The sequence below is a fragment of the Vulpes vulpes genome, chromosome 4 (assembly GCF_048418805.1).
Source record: "Vulpes vulpes isolate BD-2025 chromosome 4, VulVul3, whole genome shotgun sequence".
Lineage (NCBI taxonomy): Eukaryota > Metazoa > Chordata > Mammalia > Carnivora > Canidae > Vulpes > Vulpes vulpes.
In genome coordinates this window covers 24,903,197-24,924,217 of record NC_132783.1, presented here as the reverse complement: position 1 = coordinate 24,924,217, position 21,021 = coordinate 24,903,197, and the positions used below count along the sequence as shown (strand labels likewise).

Sequence of the window (21,021 nt, the reverse complement as noted above, 5' to 3'; positions counted from 1 at the left end):
GATATTGGCCTGTTTAGGTTTTCTGTTTCTTCCTGATCCAGTTTTGGTAATTTGTGGCTTTCCAGGAATGCGTCCATTTCTTCTAGATTGCCTAATTTATTGGCATAGAGCTGTTCATAATATGTTTTTAAAATCATTTGTATTTCCTGGGTGTTGGTAGTGATCTCTCCTTTCTCATTCATGATTTTATTAATTTGAGTCTTCTCTCTCTTCTTTTTAATAAAGCTGGCTAATGGTTTATCTATCTTATTAATTCTTTCAAAGAACCAACTCCTGGTTTTGTTGATCTGTTCCACAGTTCTTCTAGTCTCGATTTCGTTGAGTTCTGTTCGAATCATTATTAACTCTCTTCTTCTGTGGGGTGTAGGATCTATTTGCTGTTTTTTCTCTATCTCCTTTATGTGTAAGGTTAGCTTTTGTTTTTGAGATCTATCCAGTTTTTGAATGGATGCTTGTATTGCAATGCATTAACCCCATAGGACTACTTTTGCTGCATTCCAATGATTTTGAATGGTTATATCTTCATTCTCATTAGTTTCCATGAATATTTTTAATTCTTCCTTAATTTCCTGGTTGACCCTTTCATCTTTTTTCAGGATGGTCCTTAACCTCCATGTGTTGGAGGTCCTTCCAAACTTCTGGTTGTGATTAAGTTCTAATTTCAAGGCATTATGGTCTAAGAATATGCAGGGGACGATCCCAATCTTTTGGTATCGGTTCAGACCTGATTTGTGACCCAGTATGTGGTCTCTTCTGGAGAAAGTTCCATGTGTACTTGAGAAGGATGTGTGTTCCGTTGAGTTTGGATGTAAAGCTTTGTAGATATCTGTGAAATCCATCTGGTCCCGTGTATCATTTAAACCTCTCATTTCTTTGGAGATGTTGTGTTTAGAGGACCTGGCGAGTGTAGAAAGCACTAGATTGAAGTCACCAAGTATAAGTGTATTATTATCTAAGTATGTCTTAACTTTGGTTATTAATCGATTGATATATTTGGCAGCTCCCACATTCGGGGCATATATATTGAGGATTGTGAAGTCCTCTTGATGGATAGATCCTTTGAGTATGCTATAGTGTCCCTCTTCATCTCTCACTACAGTCTTCGGGGTAAAGTTTAGTTTATCTGATATAAGGATGGCTACACCTGGTTTCTTTTGAGGACCATTTGAAGGGTATATGGCTTCCCAACCTTTTATTTTCAGGCTGTAGGTGTCCTTCTGTCTGAAATGAGTCTCCTGTTGACAGCAAATAGATGGGTCCTGCTTTTTTATCCGGTCTGAAACCCTGTGCCTTTGATGGGGTCATTAAGCCCATTCACGTTCAGAGTTACTATTGAAAGATAGGAGTTTAGTGTCATCATGATATCTATTCAGTCCTTGTTTTTGTGTGGATTGTTCCACTGGATGTCTTCGTAAAGGGGAATTTTAAGAGTCCCCCTTCAAATTTCTTTCATAGCTGGTTTGGAGGTCACATATTCTTTCAGTTCCTGCGTGTCTTGGAATCTCTTTATCTCTCCTTCCATTCTGAATGGGAGCCTTGCTGGATAAAGTATTCTTGGTTGCATGTTTTTCTCATTTAGGACACTGAATATATCCTGCCAGGCCTTTTTGGCCTGCCAGGTCTCTGTGGAGAGGTCTGCTGTCACCCTAATACTCCTCCCCATTAAAAGTCAGGGATTTCTTGTCCCTTGCTGCTTTAAGGATCTTCTCTTTATCTTTGGAATTTGCAAGCTTCACTATTAAATGTCGAGGTGTTGAACGGTTTTTATTGATTTTAGGGGGGGATCTCTCTATTTCCTGGATCGGAATGCCTGTTTCCCTTCCCAGATTAGGAAAGTTTTCAGCTAGGATTTGTACAAATACAAATTCTGGCCCTCTGGCCCTTTCTGTGCCCTCGGGAACCCCAATTAAATGTAGGTTTTTCTACCTCAGGCTGTCGTTTATTTCCCTTAATCTGTCTTCATGGTCTGTTAAATGTCTGTCTCTTTTTTTCCCCAGTTTCCCTCTTTGCCATCACCTTGTCTTCTATCTCACTCACTCGTTCTTCCACCTAGTTAACCCTAATCGTTAGGACTTCTAGTTTGGATTGCATCTCATTCAATTGATTTTTAATTTCTCCCTGATTAGATCTAAATTCTGCAGTCATGACATCTCTTGAGTCCTTTATGCTTTTTTCTAGAGCCAGCAGTAGCTGTATAACAGGGCTTCTGAATTGGCTTTCTGACATTGAATTGTAATCCAGATTTTTTAACTCTGTGGGAGAGAGGACTGTTTCTGATTCTTTCTTTTGAGGTGAGGTTTTCCTTCTAGTCATTTTACTCAGTGCAGAGTGGCCAAAAACAAGTTGTATTGGGAAAAGGAGAAAATGAGAGGAGAGAAAGAAGGAAAGAAAAGAGAAAAAGAAAAAAGAGAAAGAAAAAAAAGGAAAAAAGAGAAGAAAAGGAGAAAGAAAAAGAAAGGTGGAAAAAAAGGGGGTGGGGGAAGCAATCAGAAATCAAAAAGAAAGAAAAAAAATACAAAAAAAAATAAAAATAAAAAAACAAAAAACACGGGGGGTATCTTCTGAATCTGTATACTTTACGTCCCTTGACTTCCCCTGGAACTGGTCCTTCTAGCTGGTCTTCTGGGGGAGGGGCCTGCTGTGCTGATTCTCAGGTGTTAGCACTTGGGGGAGCTGCTCTGCCCCCTGCCTGGTGCAGGGCTCAGTGGGGGTTGTTTACCCCGTGAGGCCCCAGGAGGAACAGCCACAGTGGCGGGGCCAGCTCTGGAAACCTGGATTCAGCCCCCGCCGTAACTCCGGGGCTCTCTGTCTGCTGGGCCTGGAGGCTCCGGGGCGGGGCTCCTGATCTGCTCAGCTCGGGGCAGGAGTGTCCTTGCTGTCCTGGGCCCTCCGGGTCTCTGCCTGTCCCGGGGGGAAGCCGGATCCGGGGCTGTGTCCCGGCGCCCTGTGCTTCGGGCCTGCGCTGTTGGATTTGCGCTCCCGGCCGCGCAGCCCCCTCCGCGGAGCTGCCGCCCGAGCCCCTCCGAGCTGCTCCCGGAGCCGCGCTGCCCCCTCCCCACGGAGCTTCTTCCTCTGCCCGAGCCGCCGCCGCCCAGCTGCTCCCGGAGCCGCGCAGCCCCCTCCGCGGAGCCGCCCCCTGAGCCCCTCCGAGCTGCTCCAGGCCCCACCGTGTGCGCTGCAGCCCTTAGGGAGCTCGGCGCACTCTCCTGTGGGCGCTGCAGGTGCCTGTTAGTGTCCCAGGGAGCCCGAGGGCATCCCCGCCCTCCTGGGGTCTGGCTCTAACTCCTTGGGGGCGCCTTTCCACCTGGGAAGGATGGTGCAGCTCCTGCTTCTCCAGGACGGGGCTCCCCTGTCCTCAGCCCAGGTCCTCGTGGGGCCCCTCCCCCTTGGAGGCCTTTTGTTTCTTTATTTCTTTTTCCCCGTCTTCCTACCTTGATAGAAGCGCGAACTCTTCTCACTGTAGCATTCCAGGTGTTCTCTCTTTCCGAATTCGTAGATTTGCAGGATGATTTGAAGGTTATCTAGGTAATTTGTTGGGGACAGGTGACTTTGGGATGCTTCTCTTCCACCATCTTGCCCCTCCTCCCTCTTGCATTTAATTCTTATTTATTACTCGCAATCCCAGGGTTTAAGCTCCTTTATGTGTCATTTCTCATTTTTAATACTTCTGATCTTCTATATGTTTGGATTTAGTATTTATATTCTCATCATGTTTTTAAGAGCTGTATATTTTGGGATCTCTAGCTTTGAGTAGTGAAGTTTTGTTTCTTTTCCTGTCGAGGGTCCATTTCATCTCTCTCTAGTAAAAGCATCACCTGCACACTAATTTTCTTCTACACATCTATCTTCCCCTCCCTAACTTCTGCCCTCCACAACTATGAGAAAAACAGGTTTTACTGTTTAAGCCACCCAGTCAGTGGTATTTGGTTAGGACAGCCTAACCACACTACTACAGAAGGGGTGCATCCTTCTTTGTGACTTTTCATTCCTGTTTGGTAAAATGTGGAATCAATGGCTGGAGCTCGTGCAGCCTTCTTGAACCAAAAGATTGTAGCTGCGTATTAAAGGATGCACTAAGAAGAAGAATGATGGCAACTCCACCATAACAGCCCTGTTTAACCTTTTTTTTTTCTCTTTTCCCGTGGATGCTATATTTTATTGTAAGCACACCTGTAAGCCACTGCCAGTATTTTTAAACAAGGGAGTGGTGATATTATAAAAATTCAGTTCAGACATTAACTTTTATAATCAGGAACTAATGGCTTCCCAAGATGATACATTATTCCTTTCTCTAATAAAACCAATTTTTTTTTGAGAGAGAGAGCAAGGGGTGGGGGAGAGAGAGAGAGAGAGAGAGAGAGAGGGAGAGAGAGAGAGAGAGAGAATTCTAAGCAGGTTCCATGCCCAGCATGGAAGGCTAATGTGGGACTTCATCTCATAACTCTAGATTATGATCTGAGCTGAAACCAAGAGTCAGACACTCAACCAAGTGAGCTACCCAGGCACTCCTAAAAACCAATTGTGTGCATGGCCATTCGATTCAAAGATTGCCTTTCCCAGGCTCTCCTGTAGGTCAGGGGTGGCCATATCATTAACTTCTGGACAATGAGATGGAGTGGAAATTTGGAACAATTTGGTGGGGGGAGAGTAAAGCAGGGATCAGGAGTGATAGTAAAGATAATAGCAGCACTTATTTTGCATTTATAACATGCCAGGAAGCATCTGAAGGCCTTTACATAAACGAGTCAGCAGGACCTGTTTTGAGAGACTACAAATGGTTTGGCATCCCAGCAGAGCAAAGTGGGTGGAGATTAGGGAGTAGGAGAGGCAGAAAATTTAGAGAATAATCTAAATTCTCTTCCTAAATTCAAGAAGATTGAAAAAGGCCTTGTGTTCCATTCTATGAAGTGAAAACTTCAAACCAAGGGTAACAGGAATCCACTGAAGGATTTTAAAGTGGGCTATAACCTGATCAGATAGCTTTTGAGAAATTTCACTTGGAGAACAGTATGGACAATGGAAAGAGAAGCTCTGTCACAGGTTTATAGTAATTGTCCAGGTGAGAGGTTCTTTTGTAAAGAAATACATGAATTAACACATTAGGAATCTTTTTGACAGGCACACACAGGGCTTTGTGATGAATTAAGTAAAAGGTCTTAGTGAACTATTACCATAATTTCTATTATTGGAAACATACATTTTTTAAATAAATTTATTTTTTATTGGTGTTCAATTTGCCAACATACAGAATAACACCCAGTGCTCATCTCATCAAGTGCCCCCCTCAGTGCCCGTCACCCATTCACCCCTACCCCCCGCCCCCCTCCCCTTCCACCACCCCTAGTTCATTTCCCAGAGTTAGGAGTCTTCATGTTCTGTCTCCCTTTCTCATATTTCCTACACATTTCTTCTCCCTTCCCTTGTATTCCCTTTCACTATTATTCATATTCCCCAAATGAATGAGACCATATAATGCTCGTCCTTTTCCGATTGACTTATTTCACTCAGCATAATACTCTCCAGTTCCATCCACGTCGAAGCAAATGGTGGGTATCTGTCATTTCTAATGGCTGAGTAATATTCCATTGTATACATAAACCACATCTTCTTTATCCATTCATCTTTCGCTGGACACCAAGGCTCCTTCCACAGTTTGGCTATTGTGGACATTGCTGCTAGAAACATCGGGGTGCAGGTGTCCCAGCGTTTCATTGCATCTGTACCTTTGGGGTAAATCCCCAACACTGCAGTTGCTGGGTCGTGGGGCAGGTTGATTTTTAACTCTTTGAGGAACCGAGGAACCTCCACACAGTTTTCCAGAGTGGCTGCACCAGTTCACATTCCCACCAACAGTGTAAGAGGGTTCCCTTTTCTCCACATCCTCTCCAACATTTGTGGTTTCCTGCCTTGTGTAACCTTTTTTTTATGATAGGGAAATAAAATCGTATGTTGTAAGGAGTATTGTTATTTTATACCTCCACCTACTGTTTATGATTTCCTTAACCTAATATTAAGTTCAACCAAATGTAAGTTAACCTACAGATACTTATTTCTTCAACTCTAATAGGGAGATAACATCAAACATGAAAACATTGTCATTTTCTCTGTAATATTTCTATAATATCTGTACTGTCTATTGTCCAGAATTAGGGCCACGGAATCTTGCACATAATTCAACCCAATCAGAGGCTCAAAATAGGAATCTGCTGTGTAGGGAGAGAAAATTTGTTTACCCAAATTTAGCACCAGAGTTAAGCAGTCATGAGCTCATAGTGCAAATCCTGCTTTGTGAGATTTTAACTATTTTAACTATTTTTTTCTTAATTTATATCCTTTTGAAAATACCATCACCTTTGAGCAGATTTGGTTAGTTATTGAGAAGCAATAAATGGACTTTGAGGATAATGATAATTTTTGAAGTCTATATATTGAATAGGGATGCCGCATGGAGACTTTGATGGGCCCCTATAGGGTCATCATAGCATAGGTCTTTAGGATTGGGCAACCGTGATATTCTATTCTCTCTCTTCATCTCTTCTATGAAAAAGCAATTTCTGATTTATATGATCTTAGAAAAGGTGGAAAGCTTTCTACGGGCCATCAAATTATCATGTGACCTGACCTCCCTCTATGAGTGATGTATGATCTACAAAGATGTGATGTTGGGCATGCTCAGCAACACTGCATCTAGTAGAGTGGTATGCATGAGATCAGGCTCAAGGACATTCTAAATGCATGAGCAACTGGCGCCATTTCTGTGGCTGCTGTTTCTGCTATATTACATGCTCTTTTGTAACTGGTTCCTATGTCACCTGTAATTCTTTCCCGTTTTTAGCTGTAGCTATTGCCAATCTTAAGTTATCAATCACAACTGAATGATAACCATGGAACGCAAATATACAAAACTTGTGAGAGAATTACAAAGGAAGCAAAAGTCACACGCAGTGATTTATGAAGAACTATGCAATTAAAACGATGAATAATATAGAAATGCATGCATTTTTCTTTGCATAGAAGTAGTGTTTCAAAATAGTCAATATATCCTTATTGTTCTATTTTTGGCAAAATACTCACAAAAAACAAGTCTCCCCTTCTTATAGAATCCATCTCCCCCTAACCCTGCCCCAGTCTTCAAAATTTTCTGGGTCTACATTATTTAGTGAAGACTAAATAATGGGTCATATGGGTCAATTCTCACGTAGAAACAAACACCTACACACACATCCATACCGTAAATGTCCAAAGCAAAACAGAGTTTGAAATACAAAGTATGACAGATTATAACACATGACAAACAAAAGCTGTCTGTCAAAACAAAAGCTGTTATTCTATCTTTTCTGTGAAAATATAATATCTGACATTTTTGTTTAAGATGGAATGTCTATAAGCAAAGATAAGCAGTGTGCACCATCTTGTGGATGAATTTCCCATCAACCCAGCACACTGTACCTCCATCCTCCACATTCTGAACAAAAGGTCCATCCATTTCTACTGAGAAATAATCTATATTCTGTACCCTACTTTCCTTTCCAGGCTCAACTTTTTCAGAGTTCCCTTCTCTAGTTGTGAATGTGATCAATATGATAAAGTCATCTGGGACAGAGGAAATGGCTCAGGTATTTCCTTCAAAGCAATCATGACTGGGCGACTAAGATATTTGGCACAGTCCAGGCCTCAAGAACTTTAGGCCAATGCTAGGAAAGGAAGCAATTCAGGTATAGGTTTGATTATAATTTGGGGTCAAAGATGCTGAGATTAGAATCGGAACTAATGTGGAATTGAGGGATGAAGTTAAAAAAAACTGGAAAAAAAGAATTTGGAAGTCACATAAATCACTCAAATGTATGAATTGTTATTAAGATGAGTACAAGAACCTCCAATTAAATGGAATAGCTTAAAGACTCCAGTAGTATAGGCTTCCAATGATGTAAGGAGAATGCCTAGGATTATTACTTAGCTTTTCATATCATAATGCTTTCTTCTCATAAAATTAGCCCATTTTATCCAACCATCAACCCTTCAGTTGAATACTATCCCTACTAACCCCACTCCACCAGCAAGGAAATCAAGGCACAGAGAATCCATGTAACTTGCACAGATTACAAACTTAATAAAGCCTTGGAACCTGTATTCAAACCCAAAAATGTCCATTTCATAGTGCGTGCACTTTACCACTCTGCTACTTCATATTTCTCTGCATTTCAGTGATTGAAGTAGTGTAAGGCCAACAAAGATTTTGCTTTTCCTTCTTCTTTCTTTCTTGACTGACTTAGGGGCACCTCAGGATGTGACCCTGGGGTCCTGGAATCGAGTCCCACATCGGGTTCCCTTCAGGGAGCCTGTTTCTCCCCCTGCCTGTGTCTCTGCCTCTGTCTGTGTGTCTCTCGTGAATGAATAAAAAAATATGTTTTAAAAAGATGTTCACTTATTTAGAGTGAAAGAAAGAGAGAGAGTGCAGTGGGGAGGGACAGAGGTGGAGGGAGGAAAAAGTCTTAAGCAGACTCTGCAATGAGTGCAGAGCCCTTTGTGCCACTCCACCTCACAAGCCTGAGATCACCACCTGAGCTGAAACCAAGAGTCCAACACTTAACCAACTGCACATCCCAGGCGTCTCAGCTTTTCCTTTTTTATCAGTCATTACAAGGTTGATGAAAGTGTCCTGGAGGATGAAAAAAAGTAATAAAAGCTAGAAAATAGAGAACTTAGGGTCAAAAATGGAAGATGGATGGGATAGAAGGCCTCCCCAAAATCAGAGATAGCAAAGAGTTTAAAAGATGTGTAATTGACCCTGATTCTTTTTTTTAAGATTTATTCATGTATTCATGAGAGACACGAAGAGAGAGAGAGAGAGAGAGACAGGCAGAGGGAGGAGCTGGCTCCATGCAAGGAGCCCAACGTGGGACTCGATCCCAGGTCTCCAGGATCACACGCTGGGCCGAAGGCAGGTGCCAAACTGCTGAGCCACCCAGGGATCCCCAACCCTGATTCTTAATACAAAACCTTTATGATATAATATAGACCTGGCCTGGTACAGATCTGGGTCAAAGTTATATATGTATGTATATATATTCAGGTACTTCACTATCTTAGACATTTAACAATTCTTTAAAAAATTATTTATGTGATAAAATGCACATAATATAAACCTAAAAGCTCTTTTAACTCATTTTTCTCACTTGTGAAATGAGAACACAATTACCTACCTTGCTTAATTAAAATGTATGGTAAATTCAGTGATTTCAATAAGTGATCATTTTCCTTTTCTACTTTTCAGGAAAGTTACAATTGAAATCACTCTATAAACAAATCTAATTAGAAAGCTACCTCAGCATGAATTTACATTTTCATTAACACTCAAGGAAGAGCTAATGCATGCAGGCTTCAAGAGGGAAAGACATAAAGAAGCACAAATCTTTCTACATTTCACTGCTGTAAAGTACAGGGTTGGTAGCTGAGGAACTTTTTACTTGAATGTCAATTTGGACTTCAAAGAAGCAGAGGTAATAATCACTTTAATTCAGGCAGTCATAGGAGGTCATTGACTCAAACCCTCAATTTATACAAATGAGGCCACTGAGGCCCAACAAGCTTGAAAGAATTGCCTAGTGTCTCACAGCTAGTTAGTGATAGAGGGAAGATTTGAATAGCAATCTCTAGGATGTATGTGATGTGGGTTTTTTTTCCTTAAATGCTAAGAGTATACACCAGATGATAGCCTCTTTGAAATAAAAGCTATAACAAAGTAAGTATAGGGCTAGCAAATAAATACATTCCACACATCGAAATGGAACAAAACAAAAGCCAAACATCTTCACAATGTGAAAATATTCTGAGTGGGGAATTAGCTACATAATCTCCATGGATACTCATTTGCTCCATGATGCCACGTAATTAAGGTCATTTTTATTCACAAATGTCCTTTTTGTGACTCAGTCTTTGTACAGATACATAACAATAACAATAACAGTTATTCCCAAGAATATTAACCAAATAGGCAGATAAGCAAAGACAATCTGCTTTCACACATTTACTTACGAGAGAGAGAGAGAGAGAGAGAGAGAGAGAGAGAGAGAGAATTTTGAATTTTACTGAACTACTTACAATTCCAAAAAGGTGTCATGTGTTTCTTACCTGAGTCCTTGGTACTATTGTTTCCATTGCTGCTTGCCTTTGTTGGAATGAGTGGTCAACAATGCCCTTGATCCACAGATATTTAAAATATCCACAGATATTTAAAAGTTCCTGCCTTTATATAGTTTTCCTCACTTCTAACACCCAAATAACACCTGTAGTTCAGAAGCCTTATCAGTTCATCTCCCTTCACTCTCCCCGTGACTCCTAGCTAGAGCAATGTCTAGAACCTAGTAGACGCAAAAATCTTTTCTCATTGAAAAGTACTTTATATAAGCTGAGAAAAAGGCTATCCGTAAAATAATTTTTAGTGTAAAATCGGGATATGGTGTTTTTTTTCATTGGTAGGTAATTTGGTTGTAGTTTAATTGATACAAAAATCTATCATGAACTATAAACTAATATAAAGGAATGAGACTAAGAATATACATGTGATTAGATTAGAATAGAAATGCCAAAAGAGGGATGCCTGGTTGGCTCAGTTGGTGGAGTGTGTGACCCTTCATCTCAGGATTGTGAGTTCGAGCCCCAGGTTGGATGTAGAGATTACTTAAAAAAATCTTAAAACAAAACAAAACAACTCAAAAGAAACTGATGCACTAATTTGTGTAAATGTGCAGTTTGTTACATACACATATACAAATATATACAATACATATGAATATGTATGTGCAAGAAGGTGTATACATTTCTAATTACATGAAAATGAAATTTTAACTTTTTTCGTCGTAATGCACATGTATGTTTCATACACAATGCTTCATATATCTAGAAAATATTTGTAGCTACGTAAGTTATCTGCAACTGACCAAATCTAGAAGGAAAGAAGAATCTCTTTTGAGGAATTAAAATAGACATTACGAGGCCTATACACTAAAGTCATGCACTTCACTGAAGGAAGAGTTTTATATTAAGAGTCTTCATCCCGTCAAGTGCCCCCGTCAGTGCCCATCACCCATTCACGGGATGAGCACTGGGTGTTACTCTGTATGTTGGCAAATTGAACACCAATAAAAAATAAATTTATTATAAAAAGTCTTCAGGTGAATCCTGCTCGACCTGCTTTTAGAAATAACTCTAAAACATATGGGCATTTATTTTCTCTTCCCATGGAAGATTAGAGTGGAGGCGATTACACTCTTAACGGCAAGAAGTGAAAGGAACTCTGGCAGATGAAATAGAAGCTTAATGCAAGAGAAAGAAACGCAGAGGCAGAGACAGAGGAAGGGAAAGAGAACTGAGGAATAGAAAGAAGGAAGAAAAAAAAGAGAAAAAAGAAAAAAGAAAAAAAAGAGAAAAAAAGAAAAAAAAGAAAGAAGGAAGAAAATGGAAAAGGAAGGTGGAAAGGAAGGAAGGGAGGAAGGAAAGAGGGATGGAAGGAAAACAGAAACATCTAAGGAATTAACAGAGTAAGACCTTAAATGAAATGAGTAAAGCAGTTTGGGCCACATAGACAGTGGCCAGAAATGCTGCTCAGGGGAGGAGAAACTTGCTCCTGACCTCCTCAGTTCAGTACCTGGGGGCCTGTGAACAAAACTGACAACAGACAAAATAACAGGAGTAAAGGCATCCACGTTTATAAAATTTTAATTTTACATGTAAAGGGACCTCACGACAAGAACTAAATACCCAGAGATGTGGTGAGATTTGAGAGCAGATAGAGCATTTTAAAAAGGGAAAGGAGCAGGGAGAAAGGCCACTGAAGGGAGAGTAAATGAATTTTTGGAAAGACAAGTGAGTCCTTAGGGGAACAGATGGAAGACATGATGGGTTGTGCCCATGTCTGTCTGAGTGTAGTGCCTACCTTTCTGCGGCCTTGTGATGAATCGGTCTTCCCTGGGGGGTGAGACTTTTGGGGAGAGGATTTAAGACAATTGAGGTTTCCTAGGGGGAGGATCTATCTTTAGATGGATAAGGGGACTTCAGAGAAAGTTCTCCCTGTACTGTGGATTCACAGCTATCTTCAGCCCAGAATAGTCCTTACTTCACCGTGGCACATTTTGGAGCCCTTCACGTGGCAGCTCAATGATTCCTGTGAACATCACCATTTGGTGTAGTATATATAATAAAGTGCATGATGAGCTTATGTCAAGGAGTCAAGAAAGACCTTTTATTATCGTGTTCTGCTCAGGAAGGTGAGGTATATTGTTATAAATTTTAAAAAGTAAATTTTGAACCCAAAAGTGATTAGCAAATCAAATTAGCAGTGGTTAGCAAATGCGCATGTGTGTACTCACCTAACATGGTACTTATTGCTTACTTGTGTATGAGTGACAGTTGAGTATTTAGTATAGTTGCAGTCCTATCACGATAGGCTTTCTATGACCCATAAAAGCTCTCGAACATTGCATACTTAACTATAGATCCATCTACAATAGAAGAAACAAAAGGCCATGTATAATTAAGAGTAGACGAGTCCATAAATCCAAACATTGCCTGGGTGACTGAATAAAGCAAGCTAATTTCCATACGTGACAGGTCAAACTCGCAATCCATCATCCTTCTTGGCGGTGAAATGGAAACCAAAGCCGATGAAATAGCTTGTTTTCTTGTTTACAAGGGTTTTCCAGACTTCAGAGCTGATTAAAAACCAGAAGCATCTTTGAGAACAAGCAGATGCTTACTTCTACTTGAAATCGGCTGCTTTTCTTATTTTTACACCCATCTTTCCTTTGCCTTTTAACTAAACGATGCCCTGAAATATTAGCGCAGACCCAGAGATTATAAAACCATGCAGAGTAGCAAGTAAGAATGAAAAGATGGAGTTCAGGATTAAAGACTGATAGAATTCTAACAGGTGTATTATTTAGAAAACACACACCCCCGCGGGCGTGACCCCGACGCCCCCACCCCGCACCCAGCCCCGCGCCCCCAATGGAAGTGGGAAGGGGGGATGCTCAGCAAACTACCTTGTTTGATCTCCAAAGGGCAACACAGCGAACACAGGACATTGGAGGGGCAGCCCCCTCGGCCTCTGCAGGCCCTGGGCTCCGGGGCGCCAGGAGCGACGACGAGCCCAGGTGAGGCGGCCCCTGAAGCCTGCTCGCTGGCTCACCGACCCCGCCGCCCGCGCCGCCCCGCCCTGCGCCGCCCCAGCCCCAATCCCTCCCGGCACAGTGGCGAGCGTTTCCCGCGCGCGCAGTGCTCCCCTGGGGCTTCCTCCCCGCCCTCCGCCGCCGCCTCCCCAGCGCTGGGCTCCGACGGGGAGGAGCAGGCCTCGGAGCTCACTCGGCCGCGCGGGACCCGCCATCCCCACGCTGACCTCCGCCGCCGCCGCCGCCCTCCCCAGCGCCTCCGTGTGCGCCGCGGAGCCCTGGGCGCAGCCAGAGAGAGTGGAAGGAAGCGCGGAGCCCGGGAGGGACTGCGGGGGCCAGAGGCGACCCCACTCACCCGGGAGGACGCCCACCTGCGGCTGCCTCGGGCTCCTCGCGCTCTCCCCCGCCGGCTTCCCCGCCCCGCGGAGGGCCGACGAGGGGCCTGGGGCTGACCGGAGCTGCTGCGACCAGGCTGGAAATGGTGCTCCCAGAGGAGCTGCAGGGAAGGGCTCCAACACGGATGGGGGTCGCTAAGATTTAGGGTGCCCCGGAGGCTAGAGGGGGGCCCGGGGAAGGCCTCTGAGCGGGGTGTCTGAACAATCTTGCCCTCGGGGATCGCCAGGGCAGGGGGGGTGGGGGGCGGGGCGAGGGAGGGGGTCCAGCCTGTGCACTGTTGCATCTAACTTTGTGACAAGTTGCATCGAACCCCACGCTTGGGCATCTCGGCTGTACAGGCCATAGAGTTGAGGTCTCTATGCCCCAGCGGGACCAAAGACCTCCTTGGAAAGCAAAGGGCCTGGGAACAGAGCTTGTTTTTTGTTTTTTGGTTTTTTTTTGTTTTTTTGTTTTTTTTTTTTTAAACATTTGATTTATTTATTCATAGAGACACACAGAGTGATAGAGGTAGAAACAGAGGCAGAGGGAGAAGCAGGGTCCATGCACTGGGAGCCCGACGTGGGATTCGATCCCGGGTCTCCAGGATCGCGCCCTGGGCCAAAGGCAGGCGCTAAACCGCTGGCCACCCAGGGATCCTGCAAGGGTGCACATTAAAGTTCTTTCCAAGGAGCGCTATATGGCATTGTGACCAAATATGTCAGAAATTATATCCTTCCTTGCAATATCAAGAAAATTGTATATTTTTTAAGATTTAGGGATAAAAGAGATGGACAGACATGAAAGGCAAACATGGCTTCTTACTATACTTTGCTATAGCCTAAAGAACTCAGAGGACCTTTCTTTCTAGACTGACATAGAAGGGTGATTGTAGAGCGTGTGAGCTGATAATCTTAGGACAAAACCCCAAGGAATCCTCAGCTTCAAATGGTTCTTGATACAAAGGATGGAGTCCAGGCAGAGAACTACTTCTTTAAATGAGTCCCTTTTACAACTATAATTCTCAAACTTTTTGGATTGGAGGAACCTTTCTAACATAAATTTCAGCCCATCTTTCCTGCCCACACACACACAGAAACACATGATAGTTGTATTTTTAATGTCTTTTATAGGAGAAAATAAATAAGCGAAGGTAATAAAATTTCAGTGACATTTGTAAATAAAGTGTATTGAAATAATCACCAGTAGTATTTATAAACATTTGAAAAATATCAATATATGAGTGTGTGAATGTGTGTGTAAAACATTATTTATTCCATCCAAGCCAGTGAATAATACACATTTGGGTTTTTGAAAACTTGTGATAACTATAAAACCCTTATGCTTTTGCCATAATCTCCATACACTGGCTCAGAACCTTTCATAGTATCCATGGGGCACTGTAGGATGCCTACCTAGACAGTACCTGCTAAGAAGAAATTTAGGACTTAGAGGGGTGTTGTTAATCAGTGATGCACAGACCTTGTTTCTCATTGCCTTTTGTTCCTGGAAACTTCTATCATTCTCTTAGGAAGTCATCCAGATACTTGGTCTTGTCTTCGGTTGTTCTCTGCCAGACACTTAGCTGTCACTGCAGCTGCCATGGTGATTGACTTCTTCACAAGATCTTGTTTTATAGATAGATTGTAGGGAGAAAACCTTCCCTTTTTCCTTTTCATATACATCATATTGATAGATCCTTATATGTTTTTAAAATACAAGTTTAAGTAAAACATTTGGATATAATAAAAGTCCCAGCAACTCCAAGAAATTTCTGATTTAAATACCTACAACTACATTTTCGAGTTTTTTTTTTTTAAACTGGGCAATGTTTGCAGAAATAATAGGCACCAAAGGTCATGTGATATGTGAAAAGAGATTTTGTTGATTTAGACTAGATGAAAAAAGCAGTAAACATCCTATTTTTTGGACTGCCAAGAAAATGCAGTGTTTTTCTGTTACTTTGAACAGTCATTTAAAATACAGAGGTCCTATACAAAACACATACCCATGCTGGATATAATAAAGCAAATAGCAAATATCTGAACTTATGGGGAAAAAAGTAACAATAATCCCCAGAATCCAACAAAGCAAACTGAAGCCGAAGGCCAGAGTGATAAGGTTAAGTTGAGAATGAGAACACCTTCAGGGTGTTTGCCAGTATCCATAAATTCAAGGTTTGGTTTTCAGTGGTGATGGAAAGGGAGGCAAGCTCTGGATTTAGGTTATAGGACAAGATGGAACCACATCCCACCACAGTGCTGGGGCCCTAGAAAAGTGATACTCAAAATTAAATCAGGGACTGGAAATAATCTACCTTTGGCAGACGAAGATGCTTAGGACATTGGACTGTCTCAGAGTAATTGCTGGCTAGAGAGAAAGAGTTCTCCTTCGAGTTTGTAACCACAGTCTTTCCCTCAAGTGTGTTTAGAGTTCAGACCTAAAATACTTCCCTGACCAGAAAACCCTAAAGCAAGAAATAAACTTAAAATGGCCTTTGATTGATAGCATCCCAGAATGCCTGGCAGAAGCAAACACAAATGCTGTCTGGAGGGACATACCCTCAACCTAAGGGTCACCGGATTTTAACAGATAAAGACCACCAAACATGAGCCCATAACTCCAAAGAAACAAGAGCCATGAGCAGGAGACAGGAGGAAGCACAAATAACAGCATTAGATTTCAAAAAAAAACTTAAGATAATGATTTATCAGATAAGGTAAATTATATAAATATCTAGAGTATTTTTTAATTAATTAATTTTTATTTGTGTTCAATTTACCAACACACAGAATAACACCCAGTGCTCATCCTGTCAAGTGTCCCCCTCAGTGCCTGTCACCCACTCACCCCAACCCCCCACCCGCCTCCCCTTCCACCACCCCTAGTTCGTTTCCCAGAGTTAGGAGTATGTAAGTTCTGTCTCCCTTTCTGATATTTCCCACACATTTCTTCTCCCTTCCCTTATATTCCCTTTCACTATTATTTATATTCCCCAAATGAATGAGAACATACACCGTTTGTCCGTCTCTGAGTGACTTACTTCACTCAGCATAATACCCTCCAGTTCCATCCACGTTGAAGCAAATGGTGGGTATTTGTCGTTTCTAGTGGCTGAGTAATATTCCATTGTATACATAGACCACATCTTCTTTATCCTTTCATCTTTCGATGGACACCGAGGCTCCTTCCACAGTTTGGCTATTGGGGACATTGCTGCTAGAAACATTGGGGTGCAGGTGTCCCGGCGTTTCATTGCATCTGAATCTTTGGGGTAAATACCCAACAGTGCAACTTCTGTCTCAATAGTAACTCTGAACGTGAACGGACTTAATGACCCCATCGAAAGGCGCAGGGTTTCAGACTGGATAAAAAAGCAGGACCCATCTATTTCTGTCTACAAGAGACTCATTTTAGACAGAAGGACACCTACCACCTGGAAATAAAAGGTTGGAGAACCATTTACCATTCAAATCGGCCTCTAAAAGAAAGCAGGAGTATTTTTTAAATAGACCTAAGCACCATGAGGAAAAAATAAGATTTTATCAAAAACTAAGCATAATTGAAAAGAACCAAATAAAAACTTACAAAAGCTTAAAATATTAATGGAAATTAAAAACTGAAATGGTCCTATTAACAGGTTCCTACTGAAGATAATTGATAGCTGATTCTAAAGAACTTGCAAATGGTGCAATACAGAGAGATGGAAATGGCTAAGAGATGTGAAAAATAGTCTGTTATATACATCTAATTGGATTTGTACACTTTCACTTAATAACAAATGAAAAATAAAGTCATCTTCAATCAAATATAAAAGAAGAATTTACCATCATCAGATCCTCTGAAGGTCAGAAAGCATGAAAAGTCAAGTAATCATTAAGAATGTATAAAACTGGGATCCCTGGGTGGCGCAGTGGTTTGGCGCCTGCCTTTGGCTCAGGGCGCGATCCTGGAGACCCGGGATCGAATCCCACGTCGGGCTCCCGGTGCATGGAGCCTGCTTCTCCCTCTGCCTGTGTCTCTGCCTCTCTCTCTCTCTCTCCCTCTCTGTGACTATCGTAAATAAAAAAAAAAATTTACTAAAAAAAAAAAAAAAAAAAAAAGAATGTATAAAACTAAACCACACTGATGTGTTAAATAATAATGATTCCATATCAGGCTTTAAAAGTCAAGACACAAATAAAAGACTTACACATAACATGTGAGACAGGAGATTCTGCAGGACTCGTTATTCAGTAGGAGGGAAAACATACAGATAAACTTTCGATTGTGTTCATTGTACGTGATAGAACTGTTAAGGATAACCACTAAGGGGATAGAAATAGTATTCATACCTTCTATGATGACACGAGGGGAAAATCATTAAATCAAAACATGTAAGAAAATATAGGGAGGGAAATGAGAAGCAAGATAAAAGGCAATGCCCAAAATAAAATGATGAAATATATTCACATATGTTTTTAAGTGTATATATTAAATATATAATTAGTAACAACAAATGTTAATAGATAAATATACTAGTATATCATAATGGTCGTTAAACTATAAAAAATAGCAATGAATATCAAGAATCAGAACTTGTCTTTTAAAAAGGTGATATAAGGGAAGGTTAAGAAAATCCAGTTGGGGTACTTTTTATGGGGATACTCCTCATACCTAAGAATAGACTGTTTAAAAGTACAAAGATGAATATACCAGGCAAATGCTTATTTTATTTATTTTTTCTTCCTTCTTTTAAACTAAGGTATAATTGGCATATAACATTATATACATTTAAAGTGGAAGGTATTTATTTGATACATTTATATATTGCAATATGATTACCACCATAGTGTTATCTAAATCTCCATCATGTTATATAATTTCCTTTATGACTGTGTGTATGTGCACGTGTATGTTGAGAACATTTAAGATCTCGTCTCGTAGCACCTGTGAAATAATACTACAGTGTTGTTCGCTAGAAATCACAGTGCTGTGCATTAGCTCTCCAGAGGATGCTTGTCTTCTGCCATTTATTCAACATCCCCCTTATTTCCCCACCCCTGACATATTTTAAAAAGCTTTTATAGCTATATGAAGACTTAATTAATTTCAAAATAAAAAAAATTCTCACAGATAAAGATCACTTCGAATTGATAAGAGGTCCTATTTTCTAGGAACATAATACTTTTAAACTTATGTACACTCATCATGTCCCTCCTAAGTCTCAGAATTGGTAAAATACAGTGATAGAATTATAAGAACGTACTGGATGTTGCAGTGTAGAAGGGCTTATCTACTTGGTAGAGTTTGGCCATTCCTAGAAGAGTGGAAGTTGCAATCCCCCTTCTAGATACACATACCATGGAAATTACACTTACCTGCATTCAAGTAGACAGTGTACAAAAAAGCCAAAGCAACATTATTTGTAAGAGTGAAAAATTGGAAAAATATGAACTACCCATCACTAGATACTATATATATATAAGCAAATTGGGGTATAGCCACTGAATGTAATATGATATGGTATTAACAATGAATGAGTATGAACTACATGTGTTCACAAAATGAAATTGAGGACTAGAAGCTCATAAAGATAATGCTCAGCAAAAATACATCAATTTCAAGAGAACTCACAAAGTTTACATACAGTATGATACTATTTAAGTAAGTGCAAAAAGCGATATAGTACTATGTCTTACTTAGAGATCCTTCCATACATGGGCAGTAAAAATATAGAGAAAAGCCAGGGAATGATAAGCTCCATACCCAGCACTAGTAGTCACCTCTGGGGAAGTGTACAGACAAGGTGCTGAGGTACTGCAGTTAGGGAGCGGGGTGGGGGTGCGTTGAGAGTCACAGCTGCACTGGGCATGTTTGATTCCTTAAGAGCTAGTTGGTAGGCACACACATGTCAGTTTGGTTTTGTAGATCTGGACATTTTTGTAATACTCTTAAATACTAAGGAGAAAATATGCATGGAATTTATCTACAGAACAGGAAATTAAATACTATCTCAATCTAAAAAACTGTAATATTTTTGAAGATGTATCTGGAAAAAATTTCACTGCAAGTTTACTTCAAACAAATAGTTTATTTTTCCTCAAATCTTTTTTATTTATGCACTGTTTAGTGATGGCCAGCTGGGTTTGTTTGTTTGTTTTGAGGAGGCGTTTTAATGGAATAATTTTAATTTATTTTGCAATTCTTTCCGAGTAAAATGGATGGTAATGTAAGTTCCTAGTATCAAAGGTGGCTAGGGAATGTGGACCGTTTTTTCTTCCTGTAGGAATTTTTTCTTTTTCCTTAAGAGTCTGTGACAATTTGTAAATATGCTTCATTTAAGAAAGTTGTTTAGATTTTAGAAAAGAACACTCTACATAAGAAAGGAAGATTGGGCAATAGAGATGAAAATACTTAAACCACAGTTGAGCTGTATTGCTTTTTATACTTATCCCCAATATCTGATAGAAATTTTTTCCTGAAGTTTTCATTCTCTGAGATAGTAAGCAGTTTGCACCATCTAGATCAGCGTTCCCAAACTCTCTTGGTCCATGATGCCCTTCTTTAGTGTCAGTAAATTTTTGTGGCCCACCAAGACCAAAAGAAGACCTAGAGTTCAGTTCTTTTAGTAGTTAGATCATGTCAGACATTCACAACCTAGCTTTGCAAAGCTAACTATGACTTAGTTAAAAGAACTGCAAGGGTGCCTGGTTAGGTGCCCAACGGGGTAGGTGTCTGCCTTTGGCTCAGTCACTATCCCAGGGTTTTGAGATGGAGCCCCAAATCAGGCTCCTGCTCTGCGGGCAGCCTGCTTTTCCCTCTCCCTCTGCTTGTCCTCCTGCTTATACTCTCCCATTCTCTTGCTCTCTCTCTGTCTCGGTCTCTCTCAAATCAACCAATAAAAATAAAATAAAAAATAAGAGAACTACAGTACATGCTGGACCTATGAACTATCATGAGCAAGTATTTCAGTTTGTCAGGCAGACACTGAGTGTTGCTGTTTCTCCTGAAAAATTAAAATAAAATAACTCATGGCACAGCTCTGGATTTGCTGCAGCACCCTACAGAAGCTCGGGAAAATATCCCCACGCGTATACCTTAGTGAGGAGGGCTCTGAGTTCACCCAGATTCATGGCGATCTCTTTTCGTTGACTGCAGAAGCCATGCAAGTGCTCCAAGTACAGCAAAGCCTTCAGCCAGAAGCAAGGCCTGGATGAGCACAAGAGGACGCATACCGGAGAAAACCCTTTGCAGTGTCATGGGAGTTTGGTTTCTCTTTTCTCTCCCCAGTGCCCTCCAGTAACAGATGTGTGTGTAGCGGGTGTGTCTGGGTCTGTGCCACTATGTGTATGTGTATGATTGTGTGTGTGTTTTGCAGTGCTGGTCATTCTATTCATGCCTTGTGCTGCTTATATCTTTTGATTGTGTAATCCATGTAACCACTTTGTAGTAATTCTGTTCATCCTAGTTTACTGCAGCAAATAAACGGATTTTTTTAGGG

The 21,021-nt window shown here is 41.1% G+C and overlaps 1 protein-coding gene across 1 annotated transcript in view; it reads left to right on the top strand.

Moving 5' to 3' along the window:
• LOC140598551 (adenylate cyclase type 1-like) overlaps positions 1-21,021 on the top strand; it is a 64,979-nt gene extending 43,958 nt beyond the window's left edge. Inside the window, exon 10 of the mRNA XM_072755345.1 lies at positions 20,679-21,021. The gene's annotated coding sequence lies outside the window, so the exon portion shown is untranslated. The remainder of the gene's footprint in view (positions 1-20,678) is intronic.